Source organism: Osmia bicornis, chromosome 2 (assembly GCF_907164935.1).
Source record: "Osmia bicornis bicornis chromosome 2, iOsmBic2.1, whole genome shotgun sequence".
Lineage (NCBI taxonomy): Eukaryota > Metazoa > Arthropoda > Insecta > Hymenoptera > Megachilidae > Osmia > Osmia bicornis.
The window spans coordinates 9,381,609-9,406,111 of NC_060217.1; the positions used below are offsets into that span (position 1 = coordinate 9,381,609).

The 24,503-nt window shown below is 41.8% G+C and overlaps 1 protein-coding gene and 1 long non-coding RNA gene across 13 annotated transcripts in view; one reads left to right on the forward strand and one right to left on the reverse strand.

Moving 5' to 3' along the window:
• LOC114883068 (disks large 1 tumor suppressor protein) overlaps positions 1-24,503 on the reverse strand; it is a 335,824-nt gene that overhangs the window by 103,853 nt on the left and 207,468 nt on the right. The window lies entirely within an intron of this gene.
• On the forward strand, positions 388-1,640 carry LOC114874856. The gene is made up of 2 exons (XR_003789144.2): positions 388-552; positions 1,066-1,640. It is a non-coding gene; the product is annotated as an uncharacterized LOC114874856 (long non-coding RNA).

Sequence of the window (24,503 nt, forward strand, 5' to 3'; positions counted from 1 at the left end):
AATGGAATTTCAAGAGAAGTTGGCAAGCAACTCGAGCTTAAACGTCGGCGATTATCTTGGAATTCACGAGATCTCGTAAATTCAGTTTTACAAAGAGCAGTGAGAAAGTTTCATCTTGCTCGATGGTGTAGTGCAAGGAGAACGGTCAAGGAACGTTATCACCGCTTAATTATAAACACTCGGCAATAATTAATACCGGCGACAGCCACGCCTAGTACAAACACCCGAATTGTTCATCGAGGTCAGGAGGATCGTTACTCGCAGCCTCTGTTCCTCTAAATTATTAACTTATCTCGTTTCGAACGCTCTTCTTGCCACTTCACCATTCAATTATGTAAGTCGTTAGACGAGCCTGCTGCGGCGTTATAATTGGAATGCCGGAGAACAATCGACGATATCAATTTATCATGCAACCAGCACTGTTTCAATTTTATTCGACAATTATGTGGAACGATTCTATCGAGGCAAGAAATTGAAACGAGACCTGCCGATTTATCCGAACGAGTGAAAACAATGCGATGTTCAGCTACGACACCAGAACGAAATCCTAAGGTAAGAGGTTTAATGAAATTGAATTAGAAAGCACCTTTCTATACGCGCTATATCCTTTTAACCTTGCTATTCGTTTCGATAAAAAAGCCATTCGGTGAACAGTCGAACGTCGGGTCAGAATAATGCTCGAGCCAATGAATTATACGACCATTTCCGATCGACCAGCAAAAATAATCTATCGCTGACTCGACGAAAATGGACCGTCGTCGTTTTCGAACCGGCCGTGATGAATTTGCTGGATCCTTTCATGAGAATGTGTCTCGCGATTATATATCATGAATCGTGATAAAAAAATCACTCAACTAAAACGTAGTCAGTGTCATTTATCTATGGATAATAAAATCATCTATGCAAAAATATTCTACGAATAACATTTATTTCGCTTCGTTACCTGCATGCCTATATAATATTATTGCCACACTATTTCTATTTTGTTCTTCAATTTTTCGTTGTCCACAAAATGCGCGTGTTGTTCACTGTCTCCCGTTTCATTTTTTTCATTTTCGATTTCAGAGTTGCACACAGAACGAAGCACGGCTGGAAAGCCCTATCTCATACAATTTTACGACTTGGCCTGTGCAATGAACGCGTTCTGTTGTTGCAACCAGAACAAACGCAACAAAAAGAAAAAAAATAACCTCGGTAGAGGAATAAAGGAAAAAAGAGGAGAACGAAAAAAAAAAATAAATAAATAAAACAACACAGGGAATCTATGCATCAGAATCGAGGTGCACCCAGGGAATAATTTCAAACGAACGAGCTCGCGGCGAGACGCGTGACTTTCCCGGGAGCTTTTCGATTAAAGGGAAACGGCTAACGATGAACATTGTTTGGACGCATTCGATGCAGCTGGTAAACCAAAAGTACAGTTCGCGTATTCGAGTCGGGACACGGATCCCGGATAATCCTACTTTGCCGACCAACCACACGACCATCGTCCTCTGTTCATTGTTCGTTAGCGAATCCCACGTAATTATCCCTTATTTACGCCTCCGCAAACAACCACGTCTCTAAGTCATGATTATCTTCAAAGTAAATTCGACGTTTGAATCGAAAATGAGAAATCAGCAATTGAAACTTTGTAAAAATTATAGTAAATATTAAGGATTGAATAAAAATAGAAATTTCTACCCAATCATTGCTCTCATTTTTATATAAAATCAAGGAAAGCTATTTCTCGAATCTGGAAAGGTGTTTCGAGGATGCTGATAAATGTGGTTGCACATCAAGAGACGATCGATTAGCTCGCGCAACACCTGTGAATTTGTCACCGTCACCGGCAGTCGAGAGAAGCTGAAGCCTCTCCAGACAGGAAACAGTAGACTACCCTTCCTTTTTAACCTTTCTCACCCTCGCGCGTTCCTCACTGTTTTATAACGTTTATACAGCCGCATTTTCGTGATCGGCAATTTATTGTGGTCCACGTTGAAATCGTCTGACAATGCGACGAGGACAAAAAAAAGGGTACATTCAAAGCTACGCGGACGGTGTATTGTTCTTGATGCAATGAACCGATCCGTGAGATATGTCCGATCGTTTCCTAAACAACACCGGAAAATGTATTGCCCGTCAATGGCAACGACGAGCAACGAAAGAGAATAGAAAAGAAAAAGTACGATGGGGAGGAGGATTGCGAGTAGAACAATGAGAAAGACCAGGAAGCGTGTAGCTCGATAGTTTGTTGTCGCCATTGCACAGGTGCTTTTTTCATTTGTTTTATCGGCTTCGTCGTTGTGGCAGAAAACGTTTCATTCTCGGATGAAACGGCAAGCTATCTGTATTATTAACACGCTCGTTGTTGCATCGACTTTTCATAACTTTTTATTTACCTAGTATATGAGCTGTAATATTTATAAGACTGCGAAAATCATTATTTACCAGATTACAGATCGAACGTCGATTTACTTGTATCTGGTAAACGACACGAAAATGTGTCTACGCGATTGTGCAATTTAAATAATCGATCGTTTGGTCGGGATTTAAATAATTCCAATTTAAATCCCGTCGCGTCTTAATCGCTTACAGAAGACGCCAAGTACGCCGGTCGCGGTGAATATTAATGTCCCGAAGATTTAAGACGAGAGACTTGTACGGCAGCTTCCGTCGATTAACGAAAATTCCACCGATCGCTCGTCGAAAGATTCCATCTTAATTACCGCGCCGGTTCGGATGTTCACGCTGGAAAGCTGTAAAGCTTTCTTCTATCGTTAATGGCGAAGTAAAATGCAGTGCCAGGTACCGGTCCTTGGACGCTTAATCCGATCGGCCAGACTTTCGCGGCGCTCGTTAATGTCTGCCGATAATAAAGTATAAAAGCGGCCGCGATCGAAACCAGCCCCGAAGAAACTGTTCGAACAATTGAAATTACATCAGATACGTCGAAAGTTTCCCTCGGGAGTTGGATAAGCTCTTTCACCGTGTTCCGTGAAGGAAGAATCGCAACATGGCTTGTCAAACGCGACACAATACCTCTATCAAAGAAAAATTTACGAAGACAAATTCGAGAATCGATGTAATTTAAATTTGACTCGGTTTCTAGTATTTATAACGTTTGTATTTCATTTCCTTCTTCAAATTATTTTATCACTACACCGGGAAGATTAAATTTCCATCGGAGAAGACACAATATTTTGCAACCTTTCTCTCGAAAGAATTAAGTACTCCAACGACGAACCTTATAAAAGGAAATTCTCCTACTGTAGATTGTCTTCGCCGGTGTTAAGGCCATTATCAAGAGGGAAGAGAAGAGAATTTTCTTTCATTTATTAGCTGGTACTAAAGCTCACCGGCAGCTCCTTCGCTCGAAGATATTGCGAAAAATATTAGCATCCGGTGGATGTAACTTCCCTTTAACCAAGCTGGATGCTCGTGTCCGGTTGGATGCGAATGTTTACAGTGTACACGAAGAACACGAGGGCTCGGCCGTGTGACGGCCGACACACGGCCTTCGCCATTTTCGCCCGTTTACTATGGAATGCAATTTCGTTCCTGGTACCCAGAACAACCTGCACGACAGATTACCGCTTTGTTTGCCCGTCCCGGTACTTCGAAACGCAATAAAGATCTCGCCCCTGCCGTGCACTGGGATGGGCAACGGAATGTATGCACCGTGCACGTCGGTGTATCGCAAATCGGGAAACAATAGCGTTTAATTCCCTCGCAACACCGTCGATCCTCTGTCATTTTTCTTTTTTTTTTTTTTTGTTCCCACCCCTCGTTGCGTTTTAATTAAATTTCTCGGAAGAAATTCTGCGATAACCAGTCGTGAATCGAACTCTGTCACGATGAGTTGTTTGCGAGTTAAGTGATTAACCTGTTGATACCAGTGTGTACTTGGTCAACAGTAGAGGTTCCGAAAATTCCTTGAAATTACTGGTAATCTTTGCTTCGACAAAGTAAACGGAAAGAAGAATGTTTCATTTTCATGAATTTTTTCCTCTCTGTTGGAATATAAACGAAACTACGAACTTTATGGATTACCAGAGACAGAGAAGGACGAATTGGTGGAAAAACTTGCAACGGCTACGGCGGAAATAATGGAAAAAACGGGCGAGCTGTAACGGTGATGGGCTCGTTCCCTGACGAGACGTACGTTCGTTACAATTATCGGTAAAAACAACGAGCGGACACGGAGATGGCGTGGCGAGTCGTTAACCGGCAGCAGGAACGAAATGAATTCGAATCGATTCCGACGGACGGGAAGAAAATTAAAAAACAAAATCGATTTGTCTTCGATTAGGAACGCTCGCTGGAGCGCGGTAACGAGCGCGAGTTCCAGACTGAATTCCTTGTTAACGTTTCGCAGATAATCACCGCTGTCGAACGAGACAAAAATCGACGCTTCTTCTTTTCCCGCATACCTGTCTCGCGATTATCGATAAATGTTTGTACGAAATCTTTGTTTGAATATCTAGTTCGTTGCTTAATAACTGGAACACCCAATAAAATGACATCTCTTCATAAATACCGTACGAAATCTGTAATCAAAGCACACGAATCGTTCTTTAATCTTCTAAAAAGCACCGGATAATAATTGTCTTTCCGCCGGCGCGGCGGATGGAGGGTGGAACTCGATTTCAGTTTAATCTTGGCGGCCAATCAAACAGCCTCTCGACAAAGGGAGCCTGGCCGACCACTATGGACGCCATACCGCATACAATCAGGATATGCATTTACTATACATGCAGTTTGTAACAACCCCTACGGCAGACGATTCGCACGTGCACACGGATACACGAGCCTTTAATGTGTATCGAGTGTTGGGAAGGGTGGAGCGCAGGGGTGAAGATGAAGGGTCGCCGGCCTCGATCGAATTTCCCAGCTGAATGTTCAAAACTACCTATGTAACGAACAAAGGTTCGTTATCACGGCATATTACATGCCGCCTGAGATTACGCCGTTTCCCATAGGATAGAAACGGCCGACAGAGAGGAGTCAATGTCGCGTGTGACGCCTGTCAACCGCTTGAAACGCCACGCTTCATTACCTGCGATCTATCGAGCTTGGAATTGTCGTCGGGACGACGAAACGACGACGTCGGGTTGTTATTTAAAAGGTTGATCGATCGACGAAATGGATGAAACGATCAAATAATATCTGAATGTTTCTTTGAAATTTTTTCTTATTCCGAAAACATACTTTAAATAGCAAATTTCATTCTGTACTCCTTTATTTATCCTTCTTGCAACCTTGCGGTAACAAGAAAAAAATGAGCAACATAATTCGTATTATGGAAGAGCGATGGGCACGCTTCGCGCTAAGTGCAGCCTTTGAAGGAGCAGAAACGGAAGTTGTTGAAGCGAGCAGCAAACTCATGAATAAATGTACTTCGCCGACAACCCTGTTACTGGAAGTAAGACAGAGGGACAATGAAAAATGGGCTGACATTCCTCACATTTGCCAGCGTTTTCAACGATCAACAGACACCATCCCGTCGACGATGCTCCTTTCCCTGACACTAACAACTAGATTCGATGCGTTTCCAAAGCTGTTTCCCCGTCAAAACATTGCCTTTTGATGCGATCCGCAATCATGTTCATACGCTATCTTCTGTTTTCGGTTAAATTCTACCTTGTCGACTCAATTTTTGCACTAAATACAATTGAATGTAGCGCTACATTTCAACATAGTTTGTCCTATAAATTTAAAAATGCACAATTATTTACTTTACTTAAAATTGGAAGCGTTATATTGAGGAAGACCCAGGAGAATATATAAATTTATTCCATCCTCTCATTTGCAACCGCGTTAAAATTCTGAATGTTACAAGACTATTGATTGTAAAAGTTTCTTACAATGTTGACGCAAGAGAGTCTCGAGGGTCGGTCGTGCTAATACCAGCTTCTACTTTCCCTTTGAAAGCAGTTTCCATAAACACGACGCCAGGTAAAAGTTTTCCATCGCGGGGATAAGCACTTGCTTTTTTCTTTGTCTCAATGTTTCTCGCCGATAGTCACTTGACGGTGCATCTGCATCGTTTTCCATAAGATTCATAATATCCAGTTAATAAAAATATCCGGTTCCGTGAGCTCTCGTTGAATTTATAAAACTTCGAAAGGTGGGACGCATCGGTGGACTGGTTTCTCGATTCGTCGTTAGTTATGCACGAACGATTATCGAGAAAATAGACACGAAACTTCGATTGACGTTCCAAGTTATATCCGACGTAATTGTCGTCGAACTTCTTGAGTTTATACAGAGAGAAGAAACGTTTTACGATCGTGTACGGCACATCTGCATATAGAGTAAATACTAGTATTTTCCTGGGGCTGCATTTCTCTACTAAATCTTAGAAACTGCGAATTCTGAATTGAAATATTTTATGAGAAAAAGTTGATACAGTATATAAATTTGTAACGCGAAATTAGTTTCTTTCGAACGAATCTGAAATCAAAGCAGATGTTTCGAGGGTCCACGAGACAGATGGTGCGTCGCTGATGAAGGGTGTTCATTCTCGACGAGTCGGACATTGATAACCAGCCAGACATTGTCTAGAATTCTCGAGGGATGAGAATTCTCGCGGGATGCTTCGACTTGTTTGAATGGAAACTTCGAAACTTACTCCGACGTTGTATCGTTGCTTGCAACAGAATGCACTTCGTGCAACAACGAACTTACACGATCCGTGGTTTTCGCAAGGAGAAGACAAGTAGAATATTTCAATTTGTCTTTTTCTCGAAATAAATCCTAATGCACGGACGAAACATCATCTCTGCTTTTTTCTATTCCTCCAACGACTATCATGGTCGTTTCCGTGGAAATGTGCGTGCAAAATTTGTATTTCCGACGAAAGCCAGACTGGCACGAGTTCGTGGAAAGCTCTCGTTGAATTACGATCCACTAAAGAGGCTCTGCGTGAGTCGTTTCCACCCTTGGTTCGCCCAACGTCTTGAGTTCCCTCTTTTTTATCTGGTGGTCGGACGGCCATGCATTCCGGTTTGCAGGTGGAAAACGGAGAAACGAATTTCCTCGGGAAAACGCATGGCTCGACGGTAATGGATACATCCGCGAACGGTGCTGCCTGCATTCCCCGTGTTCCGCGATATTTCGTATTTTACTTTAATTCCGAGGAAGTTTATCGCCACGCGGATAAAGAGGCCACCGAGTCGCTTCGCCAGCCTCGTTTTTACCCTCCGCACTTTCTTGCTGAAGTACTCGCACAACTTCTGTATGGGACGCTAATAGGTCGTGACTGCAAGTATTCCCCATATTTTCTGCGGTGAACAACGTGTCCGATGGGAAAAATTCTTTGATGAAATCCCCTGGTGCTACAACCTGCTTACTTGTCTTCTCTCATTCAACAATTGTGTTTAAAACGATTTCTAACAATGAATTATCAACTCTTTGATTATCAGGTGCTCTGAGTTTTATCTGTTCTATTACACTCTTCGTCGATCTGAATAATAAAAAAGCTGATGGGCTATCAAGTGCTTCGAATCTCTTCAAACATAAATCTATGGAGCAAGTTTCGAATCACTAGAATTTTTATTTAAATTTTAAATCTTGAAAGTCTTAAAACTCTCGATAGCCATGAATATCGATCACCGGGTACGAGGACATTTTGCAAATCTCCTAATGATGTAAATGAGTTAAACGTCCCAGAAAAGAACGAAGGACTCGTTCATACACCATTTACCGAAGAAAATGTAAAAATATTACGCAATTTTGTTCGAATAACCTTGGAATAAAAATGGTACGTTTACGTATAAATGGTCCTACATTCTCTGCATTGAAATAGTTAATTAGCAGCGCGTCTTATTCTCCAAATATGCACATTTTTCTTATGCACCAGTTATCGAATCGTCGAGCTGCATTTTTGGAGCAGCTCCAAACCGATGGGTGGCTTCTACAAAAATCCCAGTATTCCGACTAACGCGATCAATGAGTCGCGTATCAGAGAGACGGAAAATATCAGAGGACGACATATGCAGATACGACGCAATCGTAGTTCGGAATTGGTTGAAAATCACGGTAGGATGTTGGCTATCGGTCGCCAGGATTCTGGTCTCCTCACGCGGACAGGACTCGTAAGTGGTGCACAACTTTGATTACAAAGCGAGACGGGTAGCTTTGATGCGGCTGTGAAACGTGCCTCTATAACGCAGTACGCCACGCAGTTGCTCTTTCTACCCGAAAAAGCGCAAAGCTTACTTGCCCCGAGACTTCTGTTTCGTTGCACGTTTACGTTCGAAAGTTTTTCGAGCGTTTACGAGAACGGCGATACTTCGATGAAACTACCCTCGTGAATGTGTTTTACGAGAATCTTTTTGACGACCAATGATTTTAGAAAATTATACAGGGTCTTTTCAAATTAAACCATCAATAAAAGGGTTGAAAAAGTTTAAGTAGACCCTCTTATATTCTGTCTCATCATATTTCCCAGCGTTGCTATCAAGCACGCGAAACCTATAAAAGAGCTTAAAGTTTAAGCCTTTAAAGGTCTTCGAATATGGAAGCAGAGATTACGTAACCGGATACAGCTCTTCACGGCGAATCTGATGGCTGACGTAAACGAAACGTCCCGGAAGTAAGATGATTCCGGTGCTTCGACGGAAAGCTGCTTATCATCCCTCAGTTAATTGAGATTCCGCGTATATCGTGCATTCGATTTATCGGCGTACCACGAACCGAATCACGAACCTGCGTTTCCTTCCACCCCGAAACACGGTCGTTAACGTTATTTCCTCTCGAAGACACAGCCGTGAATTCAAACAGAATAATCAGCCTGTAATATATTTTTGTCATAGAAGTGTTTCGTGTTCGTTCGTTTAAAAAATGTCGTTGCACCCGAGGCTGTAATTGAAAACGTCCTAATCATTTTACGTTTTATCCAGCTCGACAAGCATTTTCAAGAAGAAAGAAACCACGTATCAAAGACAGACAGGGGGAATACACACATATCGGACTCGCACCGGCTTCTGATGCAGATGACGTGCAGATTAGTGGCCACGCCAGAGGGTTCTTGCTTTGAGACGTCCGGCTAAAGGGTTTCCTCTCCTCTGCCCGATGCATTTCCGGATAATTTAGATCGTGCCAGGCTGCCTCTGTTGTGCCCGCCGTTGCTGTACGCGAATCTGCATACGTAGTGATGAAGAGGCCATCTTCCTACTCTGTCATATTTCTCACCACGTAATTCTTTAACGCCCTTGTATTTGACGAGTTTGCAGTAACTTGCATATCATTGAATAGCTAGTGGTTATTATTTGTAATAATTGGATAGACTGGCAAGTTTATGATACTGATTCGGTAAATGTTAATGATCCTCTCTGTAGTATATTAGCTATTATAGATTCAACTACCCTATTAAATGTGAAGATAAACAAGTTAAGGGTAATTAACATCCGCTGTTTAATAGTCCACTCATTTGAGTATACTCGATTTACGTTTTATCCACCGATTATATTAATTTACTGTTTTATTATTTTCATCGCGTGAGAACCATGGTATGATAAATATCATAGTAGCACCGTCATTCAAATAAAATATTCCCTGTTTCAATATCGTGAGTGACTTGCGTCTGTTCATCGCACGTAGCACGATAACAAATATCTGACATGGAAAACTGGAATGTTTCTATTACCTTTTCATATTTATTTTCATACAACGCATTCTATACACCGCGTTCCTCTGTCTCCGCGTTATTTTTCCTACGACCTTTGTTCCTATTGTATCATACGTACTCTCTATTCGCTGTTACAATCCTGCCGAATCGTTTATTGTACACGGATGTTATAAATGTTTGAAACAACACGCGGTGAAAAAAGCTCGGAGAAATTTCGATTTAAATTGATTTCAATTTAGCACACAACACTTCCTGTTTTTCTCTGCAGAGTGTTTCGAAACGTCATACGAATGTTGAACATCGCGAAACGCAGTTAACGCGAGGGGAAACTTTTCGACAGTTGCCGAAGAATTAATTCGATATTCATTTAGGTCGCGAATCTGCTTCCATTCGAATCTAACAAGAGGAGAATTCGAGACGCGAGTAACGTACGATCCTCGTCAAAACGAGTTTACCTGAAGTTTATCGCGTTAATTGAAGACTTTGGACTCTTCCGATCCAGTTACCCTTCCCATTCTTCCCTCTGCTCCTCCAGTCGTCGTTACTAATTGCCACCCCACCAATTTCGGCTAATTACTTTTCACCAACTTGCCAGATCGAACTCGACCCTTTTCGACGCTTTATCGTTTTCGATACCATACGATTAAGGTCTAAGAAAATGTTACGCATTTATATCTTTATTTAAAGAAATTTATCTTTCCATCGAAAGAGAACGAATTACCGAATTTCCAGGTGAAACTAGGATAACGATCGTCCCAACTGTACAAGCAAATTTGTACACGGTGCGGTGTTTAAATCGGAAACGCAAGAAGTGTTCGTGCGTAAAACTCACCCCTTGAAAACAATTCGACAGGGTGGACAAACACACGGAGACCGGTCGACCGTGAAACGGATCCTCCTCGACGATTCTCGATCAAACAATCGTTTCGCGATTTCGAGTGCGAACAAATTCGTCTCCAGGCGATGTTTCAACGTTATTGGACGCATTGCGGTATTTTCCCGCCAGCTCACTGACGGTTAACAGAGAAAAAAGAAAATGGAAAATATATGAAAAGAAGATCGTGCACGTGTGCGAATGCGTATGATGTACGTGCGGAGCCTTGAATTTCGTGCCGATACTAATTAGGTCAAGCACGACTCGATGCCTATTGAAACAGCACGGAGATGAAATTAATATAATCACAAGAGGAAATCGAACGCAGGGGAACGAGGATGAAAATCTTCGATCTGCGACCTTCGCCTCTTTTTCGTTCGAACGATACAACCCTTTTGAAAGCTTTTCAAAGCCGTCCAATTAATTGATAGATACTTTGGGTGTGAAGGTTTCTGCAAGATAATGAATATTCGTGGGAAGCTAATTAATAACACGAAAGCAGGTAATGTATAAGATTTTTCTATCGCGTTATGTCATATTCACAATTAACTTGGAGCTGTAATTAACATATTTCGCAGCTCTTTTCTTTCGATTGAAAAATTCCTCCCGTCATCGCGAAGGTTGAGGATATCCTTTATTTCCTATACCGTTCGAGTGAAAATCTGCAACGCGTAGACATCGGCGAGGTCCAGAAACGATAAATTCGGTATCGAAGCGAGGTCGAGACGAGTGGTATACTCGGAAAGTTGGCAAGCGGTATTCCGTCTTCTCAATCTCCTCGTCTACTTTTTCAGCCGCTGCGGCACGAGACGAAAGGCAAATAGACTCTTCTGCTGTCGTAGCAAGGACGATTTTCGAGAGCGTCATGGTCCCTGATTATCTTTGATCTCCGACCCGCGGGGTTATCGAGGGCCACGTCAGCTACTTCGATTCTGATTCTCTTCCAGTCGAACGTTCCTTTGCTGTCGTCCGTCGTTCTTGTAAACTTACCTTCGTCAAACGCACGTCGATATTTCCGGATAACTCCGACCTCCTTGTTAAGTGTCCCGTTCAGCCCGTTTCTAGTTTATTTAAAAAACAAAGGATATCTTGTTCAACTTTTGCTATCACAGAAAATATGGAGATGAAGTCTAGAAAATTTTTAAAATTTCCAAAATTAATCAAAGTTTCTCTAGTAATAAATTGGAAGATATACGAATCTCTGACGTTCATGGAAATCAACTTCAGGCTCTTCGTTGTCGAACAATGTCGTCGACAAACTCGAAACCCGGCAACTCTTCGATATTTCGCTGTCACCGGTTAACGTGTAATTCAATCGGCCACACGACGATTCGCCGTTTGACCGGACCGTCCGGTACTCGACGGTCAAATATACCAGTATTCAAGTGGCCAGACCGTTCCATTGTTCGGGCATGCCGTTGAAAAGGATGGGCCGATATCAGGCTGCCCGCTAACATCATTGCCATCCGTCCTCGAATGCACTCGTAACACATATTACCATCGCTTTGCGGCCTATTTAATCAGTTTCCCAGCTTTGTGCACATTGCAAACAAGCCGAGTCGATTAAGCCCACTTAGCGACCAGCCACCGATTTGAAAACACGATTTGTCCTCGAATTTCGTCAATCGCCTCAACCATGGAGACACCGGGATTAGAAAAATCCTTATTTTTAAGAATTATTGCAGGTATTGAGATTCATAGAATCGAACCTTCGTGCACCCATAGCAAATGTTTCGAATTTCAGCAATTTGGGGTAAGAAATACCCTTCGATGGTTATGAAACTGTACTCGTTTTCGATGAACACTCAATATTCGTGTTACGTAAGGAATGCTCGATGAATGCACTCGTAGCGTAACAGGAATGCAAGCGGAGGATTATGCAATCGGATGTATTTCATTCATCCCGGCGATCCCTTTCCTTTCTCTTGTTTTTAACGAGTGATAATAATTCCAGGAGGCAAGAACAATCGAAGTTCGTAAATTCCATCGCTGCTAATTCAAATAAAATGAATTATCGCGCCGTCACGATCAAATAATCATCCTAAATTTTGGAAACGATTAAAAATATAGCTCGTATAGATTTCCAATGAACAGTGTCAAATTTGGGCTCGTATTCGCGCGTGAAATTCATTCCGCCCGAAGCATCGTCATGCTTAATGATTCAATGAATCTCATCCGTGCTACAATGCATGACGTAACGTATAAATTATGAAGCTCAATCACCACCTAGAGGTTCATTAAAATTTTCATTACTGACATCAATCGATCGATATTGTCTGAGTTTACCCAGTCGAAAGAGTTTTCCAGCGTCATTCTGTCTGCTACACAACGGACGCGACATCTTGTATCGACAAGCTCGTAAAATCGTTTGTTCGTTTTCCCCTTGTCGCTCAAAATAAAAAAAAAAAAGAAATATATATAAACGTTTGAACGATTAACCGATCTCGAACCGTGAAATCGACAGAATGATCGAACGCGATGGGAAAACAGAATATCAAAGCACGCCGATGTCAACTATGAACAAATAATTCCTATTAAATTGAATATCGATCGTTCGCTGACAATTCTACTGTCAGTGTTCGCAATTAAAAATGCCAATAAATAACGTAATGAACCGCGCATAAACGATCCGCTATGAATTAAAATTTCAAAGGTACGAGTAAAAACTGTAATTTATTCTGCATTTTATATCATCAAAACGAGGAAAATGACTGATATTTCTACATCGTCGAAGAAGAATAATACTTTATAGACGGAGAAAAATATTTGCTCGATATCAGAAGATAAAAATGATATTTGACGAGAATAGGGATCATTGGGAGGTACTCCTAAAAAAATCATGTTTGAGTAATAAATGAACGGCAATATTTCTTCGTTCGGTGATTGAGCTGACGTCGCACTGAAACAGACACCTCATCCGATATTGATTAATCGCGGATCCATATTCTGCGAGCGCTGGATTATCGTACTTGCCCTTCTGTTGACGTCAGTTTATCTTCGACGCCTTCGTCGGATCACCCTGAATAATTTATTGGGGATGGATATTCTCTGGGCCGTTTTCCATATCGGGATCAGAGAAAAAAGATTACAATAGCAAGATGAAGGGTCACATAAATACTATACGATCGTTTTATTTGAATGAAGAGAGAAAATTAAATTCCTCTTCCCTTTTTAATGTAACAGGACACTCGCACCCCTGATAATTACGTTGCTCTGTTTTCAACTAACTATTGGAAAATAGGAATATCGGGTATCGAAACGACAGCGAGGTCACTTTGTTGGTCTCTAATGGTACCGCGTTATACTGTCTGGTACCGGGACCTGAATAAACTTCGATCGTATCTCTCAAGTTAAACGTTGTTCTCTGGAAACCTCGTCGTTTCGTGCACGGATCTCTAAGCACAGTATATCGTTTGTGCCTGCAGGTTAAAGCGTCTATAACCAGCTAGGTATAGAAATGGCATCAAACGTCCTCACCGAACGGGGAACCTCCTTTTACCCTTGTCTACCAATTTACTTTGAAACACGCTCATCCAACCACGCGATAAACGTACGATTTGCAAAATTCTTTCCTCTTACAAATGATTTTCTTTTTTAAGTTGAAAACAACGAATTGATTCGTTAATTTACGCTAGTTTCAGTCGCGTTAGCTCGAAATTTAACCGTCCATAAATCATTAATAAACTTTCCATTATTTAGAAGAGAAACGCGAGCTAGTTCATGGATAATAACAGTTATAGCAACCGGGTGTGCGTTAAATTAGTCGCGTTTATTAAAAACGTTCATATTTATGGTAGGTGATGGTGGGTCCGCAGGGTGCACCCAATAGCGTTGTTATGCTAAATGCTTTAATCAAGCACCGTTGCAGCTATTTGCTGCCCTCTCGATTGACATTACTAATCGATGCATTCGATGCACCGCCAATGCACACTGTTTTATCGTAACCGTGCTATTTCATTATCATTTTTATCAATGGAAAATTAAATTGCGCCGAAATACACTACGTTTCTATGTAATTACGAGCTTAAAACGAAGGAAAGTTTCTGGTTAATCGGACGAAAAGCAGCGATCAACGGTTCGGAACGGTCGTCTTTGGCAAACAAACGATTTTGTTTGCAAAACTCTTGGACAACCGAGGGCTGACCACAGTTTCCCAATGCGAGGGAAAAGCAAACACACGATTGAATGGCGAGGCGCGCACGCTTTTCCAATCGCTGTAAATCTGTAATTTCACGACGGTACTCGCAATGAATATCGGAGCCGAGCGTACAAATATAATTTTACAATCCCGCGGATTCGAGCCATTATACGGGTCATCGAGTATTTCAGCTATATCCGGCGTGTTCGTTGTTCCGTCGGTCCGCGTAATCGACAGCGCGTAAAAATTTCAGGTTTTCATTAACGCTTATTGGTAATCGTTCGTTTCACGCAAGCTCGAAAGCGTCCGAAGGAATTCGAATTTACGCAGGCATGAATCGATACGGTCGTATGTACATTCGGAATTAGCTGAAATTCTATACCGATCAGGGATAATGTAATTATTCGAGGCGGTGTCAAAGCGAGGAACGCTTCATTTAAATCATCGGCTCATAACGTATGAATTGCCGGCTCCAAAATATTTCCTGCTTCCTTAAGCGCGGGATAATTTCAAAACAGTTCTCCGCGTATCTCGTTGCAAAACGAACGTGGAAATAAATAAATATTTTGTATTTGTAAAATGCAAATACATTTGCTTGCGAAGTGCATTAAATCAACAGTAGCGAAAAAATGAAGAAAGCGCAACCCCCTGGTGAACAAACGACGGCCGTTTCGTTTAGTAATTTTCGGAAAAAATTAGAGGGTCCAGATGGTGTCGGAGGATGAACGGAAAGGGTAGAATTTTTGCATGTAGATTGCCAGCGAACTGGAGGTAACGCGAGCTGTGAGGAAGAAGCATTGGAAGAAGTGGAAGGTAATTTCGAGTTCGGCTAGATATATGTCCCGGCGATAAAAGTAATGAGATCCATTATAACGAGGTAAGCTGCCGCTGGTAGAGCAAGTATCTATTCTCGAGTAGTAGACTGTTCTCTTCTATCCGCGCCCTCTTTCGACACCCCTTAACTTTCTCCTCGAACGCGTCTTAATCCAAACGTTTAACTCGCGATTAAGCATCCAAGTTTCAGGGAATCATTACGAATATTGCGTCACTGCAGTCTGGAATTAATTCAAGGATTAGTAATCGAAACTCTCGAAGAACTTTTAATTTTTTGCACATCCCGTGCCGTCTACGCATAATTCCATAGTTTTCGAAACAGCAGAGTAACAGAATTCAATGGATGAGACACGATAAAGTCGAATCCATTCGGTTTTTCTCAATTTCGTAAGCGCCAGCAACCAACCAGAGAAACCGAAGTTTGCGGGACTATTCTGAACTGTGTCTCCAATCGCGTCGACGAGTCTAGGCAAACGAAAACACGGGAAAAGGGGGCATGGAATCGTTGAAATTGGTCAGCGAATGGAACAAATTGCGCGTAAGGAGGCAAAGAGACGACGGTGAACCACGAATTCGAGAAGGATCCTGCGGAAAGGTTCGAGGGATTACGAAGGAACGAGTTAAATTTTGTTCGAGAACGCGGGCAAACTTTCGATGGAAAACAGGTTACACAGTTTCCCTACCTTTCCTGCGACGAACAGAGAGAAAAAAAAGGGGTTCTAATTAAAGTAAGAAGAGTCATTTCCCTTGGACACGCTGGCAAACATTATTTTTTTCCACGCTTTTAAACCGCAGAATATGAAAAAGTTGATCGCGGAAAGTCCCGTGATAAAAGTCGAACTTTTCTGTCACACTTTGGCTGGAAATTTTTATCATCCACCCTTTCTCGCCCCGCGGAAGGGAGAGGGAGGTAAGTTTCACGTCGAAATCTCGACGATTCAACTGTCAGCCTGCCGCGAGGCGTTTCACATGTTCCTCGCGGGAAAGGAAAGAAATCTCTACCTGATTGTGATTTATCGGGCCGGAAATACATCTAGAAATATTTGAACGTCTTCAGGGGATCCGTGACGGTTTTCCATTTGCGTTAAAAAAGAAAAAAACATGAAAAAATAAAATCTAAATCCTTGTATTATTCAATCACTGTGATCCTTAATTCTGAATTATCGAACAGCATCAAATTTAGTTTATTTTACGAGGATGATCGTGTCAAGTTCATCTTCGTAACCTTAACTAAATTTTATCAACATTATCCGTGGCAATGTACGTATGCATGTACGCGTGGGTAGATCTGCCGATGCGGCTTAATGAAATTCCTCGAGCTCTCCGACATGATCGTCCATAAATCACGCGGCTTAATTAGATGAAAAGTGGCCTCGGTCTTATTCGAAGCATTCCGAGGGAGACTCGTTACAAGACTGCAGGCGAGCGTTTTAGTTTCGAGAACTAAGGAGAGAGAATCGTTGAACGGACGTCAGGTAAGCGGAATATCCGAATTCGAATGGATATATTTCTTCCTGCTTGGCGAAAGAAATTTCGACGACACGGCATCGAAGGAAATATTTGAACTCGCGAAGGGAATTCAGTTGCCATGAAATCAGAAAATACACGGTCCCGTCTAGGATATCCCGATGTAAAAGAATAAAAACGTTCCGTTAGAATTTGTAGGGTCTACGTGCAGTCGTTATCGTATCGTTGCGTTGAATAAATTCGAAGAACAGCTGGAATGCTTCGCATATTTCGAACTGGAAACGGGCCGATGGTATATCTCGTATCACGAAAACCTTCGCGTATCGCGAAATGAATCGATGAATATTTCATTTCGTTCTCCATTAAGAAATTGATTGGAACGAGCCGAGTGTTATTGGATCAGACGTTTCCAGCTCTTCTGTGATTGAAAAATAATTTATTGTAGAATCAAGAGGCACGTCGTTTGTATTTTCTACTATTTTTTAGACGCTAGAACAATTGCACTGCGTTATACGCGAGTTGAATTGCGTAAAAACATGTTTCGCAGTGAGGACGTGTACTCCAGTAAGGAGACAAGATACCAGAGCGGTTGTCGCGCGTTCAAACAATCCCAAGATTATTCGAAAGTTATTCGGAGGTGGTACAACGTGGCGCAAGAGCTCGGTTCATCCGTGACATCCGGGTCGAATGGAATACCCGACCGAGATGCATCCAGAAATGCATGTGATGCGGACACTTAGAATTCTCGACTCGACGACGCTGGCTCGGCTGAGACCAGCAGAACGACAGATTTTCCGCGTGAAAATTACACGCGCGAACTTCGCGACTAAATTCGATCTCGAGCCGGCTTAAATCGAATTAAGAAAGCGACTCCGCGAAATTGCTGTCACTCGAACTCTACTTCTCATTATACGGAACAAGTAAATTCGAACCGCCGCCGCGAGCTCGTTGCTTCATCGCATCGCTGAAAATACGCTCGAAAATAACTCTGCTGCTAATCTATGATTTTCGAAACGCTTCGGCAAATATTTTAACCGTCCCGCATGTGATTATGGAGATACTAGCGTACAAATATTATCATTAATGATGAGCGAATAATTATCGGTAATTTTATGCGGTCTGTTCAGGAAAATCTGTTTTCCCAATAATCGGTTATTATATTGATATAAGCTGTTTGTTTTCGAGGGGTGGGTTTCGTGGAAACGAATAGAATTTCGTACAGGTTGAACGATGAGCATTTTCAAGAACGAGAAATCGAGAAGAATTTCCAGCGTGTTTATTGGGGCGAGTATTTCGACGCGATAAATATAAAGGAAACGAGGGTTCAAGATTTCCTCGGCTGGAAAATCGTCTGCGCGCGAAGGGAATTTTAATTGCGCCTATTAATGGACACGCCAGGGTAAAAATAAGCTCCGCCAAGTCAAACGTTATCGTCGACGACCTTTCATTTACGATTGATAATAAAGCGCAAAATGAAAATTGTCTGAACGGGAAATAAATGAGGGTTCTTTGAGATAAGCGAAACGCGGACAATTAGAAAATCATTTACACGTTGCTAAATGTCAAGAAGCGAGTTTTAATGTTCGAAAGGAATGAAAGGAAGAATTACTCATGCCGGAGGAACCATTATTGCACCGACAGAATTTTAATTGCGGTCTTTAAAAATATTCTAATCTGAACCTAAGTACGCAATTTCTTAGTGTTCAAAGCGATTATTCATAGAGATGAAGCTAATCCTGGTGCAATTAAAATTTCTTCACAAGAGGTATTTGATTCGCATTGTCTGCAAGCATAAAACGTAGCTGAAGTGGATAATTTTAAGCGGATTCAAAATTGTTATTAGCAAAGAACGTGAGAGCAACATAAGCTTTCGTAAGGTCGGAATTATCTCGATTTTCGCAGACTGTTATTCTTAATGTTTATTTCACGAGAGAATCTACGCATTCTACGTGATCCGCGTGTTGAACGCCACGGTTGTGTACTCGGTGCCGATGTTCCATCCCCTGATAATCGTTTGGCGCGGTTAAACTTCTCTCCATTTCATTTTTTAAAGCTTTAGTCAGCATGTGTGAAATTTCATGCATTATAAATTCAATTGAAAATAAAACACAAAGCGTGTCGAGATAGGTTCATGATTTCATACAATTTCTAATGAAATTTTCAATGATTACAAAAGAACATTTTAAATTTTGCGGAAAAATTCTTAGCTACTTCTTTTCAAAGCGTCTTATGGGAAAACCGACTTGCCGCGCTTTTTACCGATCTCAATTATCGGAAAACGAGACAGCGTGGAAAATGTACATGCGATTGGTCTAAACACCCACCAGCTGTGGCCAGCGGACCGTGAGGTAGACTTTGGCGCGGCCAAATAGCCGCAATCTTCGTAATCTCCTCAGCTTCTTATCGTTAAAGCCCATCCCCATGAAGACGGGCGGCACACGTGATCCACATTGGCACTCCAGGTTGCTAACCGATTATAATTTCACCACGACAACACACCGGCTCATACAACAGAGATCCGTCACCAGACCAACAATCCCTGCACTTCCTCACTGTTTCAAATCACAAGGATAGCTGCTTTTCAATTGGAGAACGTTTCGTTGCGTTACTTGGAATTTTCTATCAACATCACAAATGAAAAATTCTAATAATTGTCGTATTAAACTTTAACGATGGGTTCCTTGGTTCTCCACTTTCAAAAACGTATCATTTTCAAAAGAAACATAATTAAAAAAGCGCGGGTGGACACGATGTCACGTGACTTCTCTGAAGAGAACATTTCACCATTCTCACCCCCTACATCCAAATTCAATAAAGAATCAAAGTTTCAATCAATACGAACTGGTACAAATCAACGTCCAAATTTTCCCAATTTCCATTTCAAGGTCATCTAATATTCAAGGCTACCAGACGAAGGAGACGCTTCTGATTTCCCGCGACGAACTGGAGAACCAGGATCCCGACAGCGAAAACTCGACAACTGCATCATTCACGAAGCTCACCGATCGATCATTCGATCACTTATTATCCTGAGAAGGATACGTTCGAAAAGCAGCTCATCCTCGTCGGACTCCCCGCCAGGGGATGGATAATCGAAGGACGCACTTTGTACGCGATTTGTTAGCGCGGCAAAAGAAGGATAAGCAAAGGAGCGTTGCGGGCAAACGGTGCCCGGAAGTTGGGAACAGATGCCGCGTGTTAGGATCCGCGCGAATGACTGGCAGTGCTTTTGCTCGGCGGGCCATGGGGTGCCGAGGGATGCTGCCAGCTGGATTGGACGGCGCAAGATCTACCCCCACACGCGATCCACAACCACCCACCACACAGCAGCAACCCCACCGTTCAACCAGCCAGACGTATCTCCGGCGCAACTCGACCCCTCGCCTTCAGCCTCCGCACGCAACCAAACAACTTGATGTCCGTTATGGGAAAAATCATCCTCCCCATCGGCTTTGCCGTTCAGACGACGCGACGCGGCGAGAGAAGCCTGCCACAGCCACCAAGCCGGATATTACCGCGTCAATGAATATTTAAGGAGGAATCGTTGGAAAAATTCTCACCGCTTCGCCAATCGACAAACGTGAACGATAACGCCTGGCTGGTGCTTCGATGTTGATTATCGCAATCACGCTGAATTTCTTTTCATTAACGTCAATTATCTTTGGAGAGAATCACGCTTTCGTTATTCAGTAAGATGATAAGGTGATATCTAATTCCTCGAAGGGATATTCAGTCAATAGTTTCTACCAAAAAAAAATAAAAAGAAAAGGGGAGGATCGTGTATCCAAACAACGTCTCAGCTCATCTTCCTATTTCAGGGTAGCCTGCTGTCATGGGAAAAGGGAAAAATAATCCGTCGGCTTTGCCCGGCAGAACGTAAAAAAACGCATTGCTGAAGACGTCAAAGCAGGAGTTTCGGTATATTATGGGGATGATAGCGGGGGATATCTAGATCCTTCGGCTTTTCTCTTTTCGCCTTTCGATGCTCCGAGGATTTTACCGCGACATTAAACACCATCAAACTGTGTACCACGGAAATTACGTGAAATGGAATTAAACGGAGCTTTAAAATCGCAGAGTCTACGCGTTTTTCACTTTTACATTACAGGAATTAAAGGGGTAGATAGATTCGCGTTTCATAGGATGCGAAAAGTAATTGCTTAGAGGTTGAATTAAAAAAAGAAAAATCTCTAGAAAATATTTAACAAACAAATCTTCAGCTCACGTGCAATTTTTATTTCCTCTTTGCTGTTTGCTCGTTTATCGCCACCGGAAAAACGAATAAGAACGAATCCGGCTTTGCTCGTTCTGACCTAAGCACCCCTTTGACACAGCATAGGAAAAAGTTATGAGAGGATTATGTGGAAAATCGTGAAGAGAAAATCCACCGGATTATTGACCTCTAGATCGGTGAGTTGATATTTTTTCTTTTTTTTCAAAAGCTTTCGATGGTTGAGCAACATTCACAAATGATGGTCGACCGCGCAGCTCGAAATTCTGTCTCTCCCGGCATTCTATTACCGCTTTTTGTTTCCGTGAAGCTGTTAACATAGAAACCCTTTTATCGACTGACATTTCTTTCAGACGGAAGCCTTTAGGTTCGCACGCGTCTCGAGAACCTTTGCTTGGTTCTTGATGATTGTCACGAAGGAACGTGTCTCTTTTACCCCTTGCAAAATGCATTGTGCATTACTGGTGTTCACACGAAACGGAACGAAACGAAACGAAACGAAAGGGAACGGAACGGAACAGCAATGGGGGTTGGTCGAGAGGAAACGAAAAATTCTTATGGTCTCGTCGAGCGAACGATTCGAGTGCACTACGTCGAGATCAAAGCTTCTGTCGCGATGTTCGAGTTCGCAGAAATAAAAGGCTCGATGCAAAGATCGTGAAACCCAAAATACAGAGAGACCTCGCGCAGCACGGGAGCATCGATCGCTCCATAAAAATCGCTCTCGTTCCGTGGAAATACGCTTGGAAAATTGCTCGTATTCAAATTACATAGAAACCTTTCGTATGTGCTCGGAATGTATTCGAAATGGATATCGTTTTCGTAGTAAACTTTTATATAGTAAATTCGGTAGTTTCATCGATAACTATGATTAATTTTAATATTGCAATAAGATTTATTTTAAAAAATTCAAATATTGTTATTGTAGCGTGAAGTAAAAAATCGATCGGCTTAAAATGATTTCCGGGTTCGTTAACGTTATGCGTGCAGGTAAATCAATATTTTTAACCGCCGCCATAGACAGGTATGTAATAAATTTATCCGCTTGAAATCGATTAGCATATACGGGGAGGTTTGGTAAACCACGAAATTCTCTGCGTGTAACACCGACGGGGATCATAATGTCGCGCGATATTCCAAATTACTCGATTTAATCTCGTGGATCCGATTAACGAGCAAAAATAAGCTGAAACAGCGGTAACGGGAAACTTGGCTTGATCAATTTGACGCTTCATCGATGACGAAAGATAGATTAAACAATATTCCAATATTTCCCCTTTGTAAACTGACTGTCTATAATCGTTGAATAAATATTCTACGATTTTAACGATTGTTAACGTAACTCTATCCATATAATTTCTCTCCGTTGTTCACATTTATTCGCAACAGTTTGTTTAAGCGAAACGACGCGTCGAGGGAGATGTAAGTTTAATGTTACGAGCCTGTGCAATGTCCATCCAGTTCACTTTGCGAGGCTCGTTTATACGCTAAAGAGGTACTTGTCACCGGAAACGAATCACTGTTACCCAGAATTGGTTGTAACGACTTCGTAACTGTTTCTAAACCATCTTTCACACCCTAATTGTAATTTCTATCGGAAGGGTTAATAATTTCTAATCAATTTTTTATCCAACACAACATTCAAAAATCGTGTGAAATTTCAGTAGAAAGTCAAGTTACGCGAACACGAATTAAACGCAAGATTCAATGGATAAACGGGGGGGTGGAGGTGTAGATTTATACGTATTTTTGCCGACGAAATGGATACTTGCCAGCCGATCGGACTAATTTGGATCAAGGTTTTGGAAACGATTCTCCAGTCTCGTAAAGTTTCATGCGAACAAACACCAGTTAATATTTGTGCCACACGGACACGAACGAGAACTGTGCGAAGATTTTCGCTTAGTATAGAGAACCAGAACGCGGGGAAGTGTGTCGTTGGGGCAGCAAGAATTCGGAACGAAACTCACCCTCCAGTCGGTCGACGGAGAGGCGGTTGTAATACGTTAATTGAAGCTTCACGCAACTGCCAATTAAGTTTCACGTTCGTTAAGTCCGCGGAGACGACGGCTAGAAATACGGAGCGAGTGCTAGTCAACCCTTAACACCAGACACCGTTGAAAAAACCTGCTCCCAATGGAGGGGTGGTTCAGTGAATTATTTTGGTCGCTTCGCTCCGTAACAAAGATACTTGACGTTAAACGAGCAACTCATTTCTGAACTGTTGTAACGAGAACTCGGCAACGTTGTGCGCGCCGCGGATAAACGTAACAGGGTTTCTTGCACGGGCTAAAGTGAATTAATTATCGTATAAACGTAATGGGAATTCTGGTTGTGTTTGCTGCGCGCATCCCGAGAAATTAAAATGAAACTAAAATTCAGGGTAATTCAAGGGTTAAAACGCAACGCGCAATGAACAAAAACACGATTAACTCGGTAGAAGAGCATTAACAAAGATAAACTCTATTACGCGTTTAAATGTTAATTCGCGTTGAAATCGCGAACCGCTTATCAGAACACGCGAATTCGCTAAAATAGTTAATACCATTTTATCATTGAACGTAAATGCAAATTTCAACGCTAAATAAACAGGCGATTTAAATTGCGATACGAGTGTATGTGCCACCTTAAAATTCTCGATGGGTCAAATCGATCGAGAAGAAGGTAAAAGAGATCGAGGAACGTAACAGATGTTGTAATTTAAGTCGAGATAAGAAAACGACGCCGGGGTACTTTTCATTTGTCCTTCGAAACGAGGCGGATTAAATGCGCTTCGAGAAAGAATGACCAGAATAGAAAACGATACAACAGGGTATCGGTAAAGTGTCGACGATCGGTGATTTCTGATTAGGATGATACTTAACGTGTTTTGTAAAAAATTCCTGTTGTTTAAGTTTTCTTTTTTCGCACCATTTAACTTAAAGGCATTTAAAATTTTTTCTATTGTTTCTATAACGGAACGCATTAGTCGGCTTTGAAGTGGACTCTCCGCGTCATGTTCCTCCTTTGTGCGAGGAAATTAATTTCATCTTCGTAGAATGCGCTACACGTTTTCTCGAGCTAATTCTAACAAGTACTTTGTACTCTGTTATTCCTTTGATCTGTGGTTATGGTTTTGTTTAAAAAGTCATAAAAATATTCTGCCAAAGAAACTTATTCACCGCGATACAAGTTCATCGTACGAATTTTATGGTAGCCTTGCAACGTAAAGATAAAACAATTCTAGAAGCAATTTCGTAAATGAAAATGGTACTTACACCACCTTATTCGTGACTGAAAATGGACCCACTTACCTGTAACAGAAAATGATAAAAAATAATTAAACACTTGTATTATGGGATTTAAT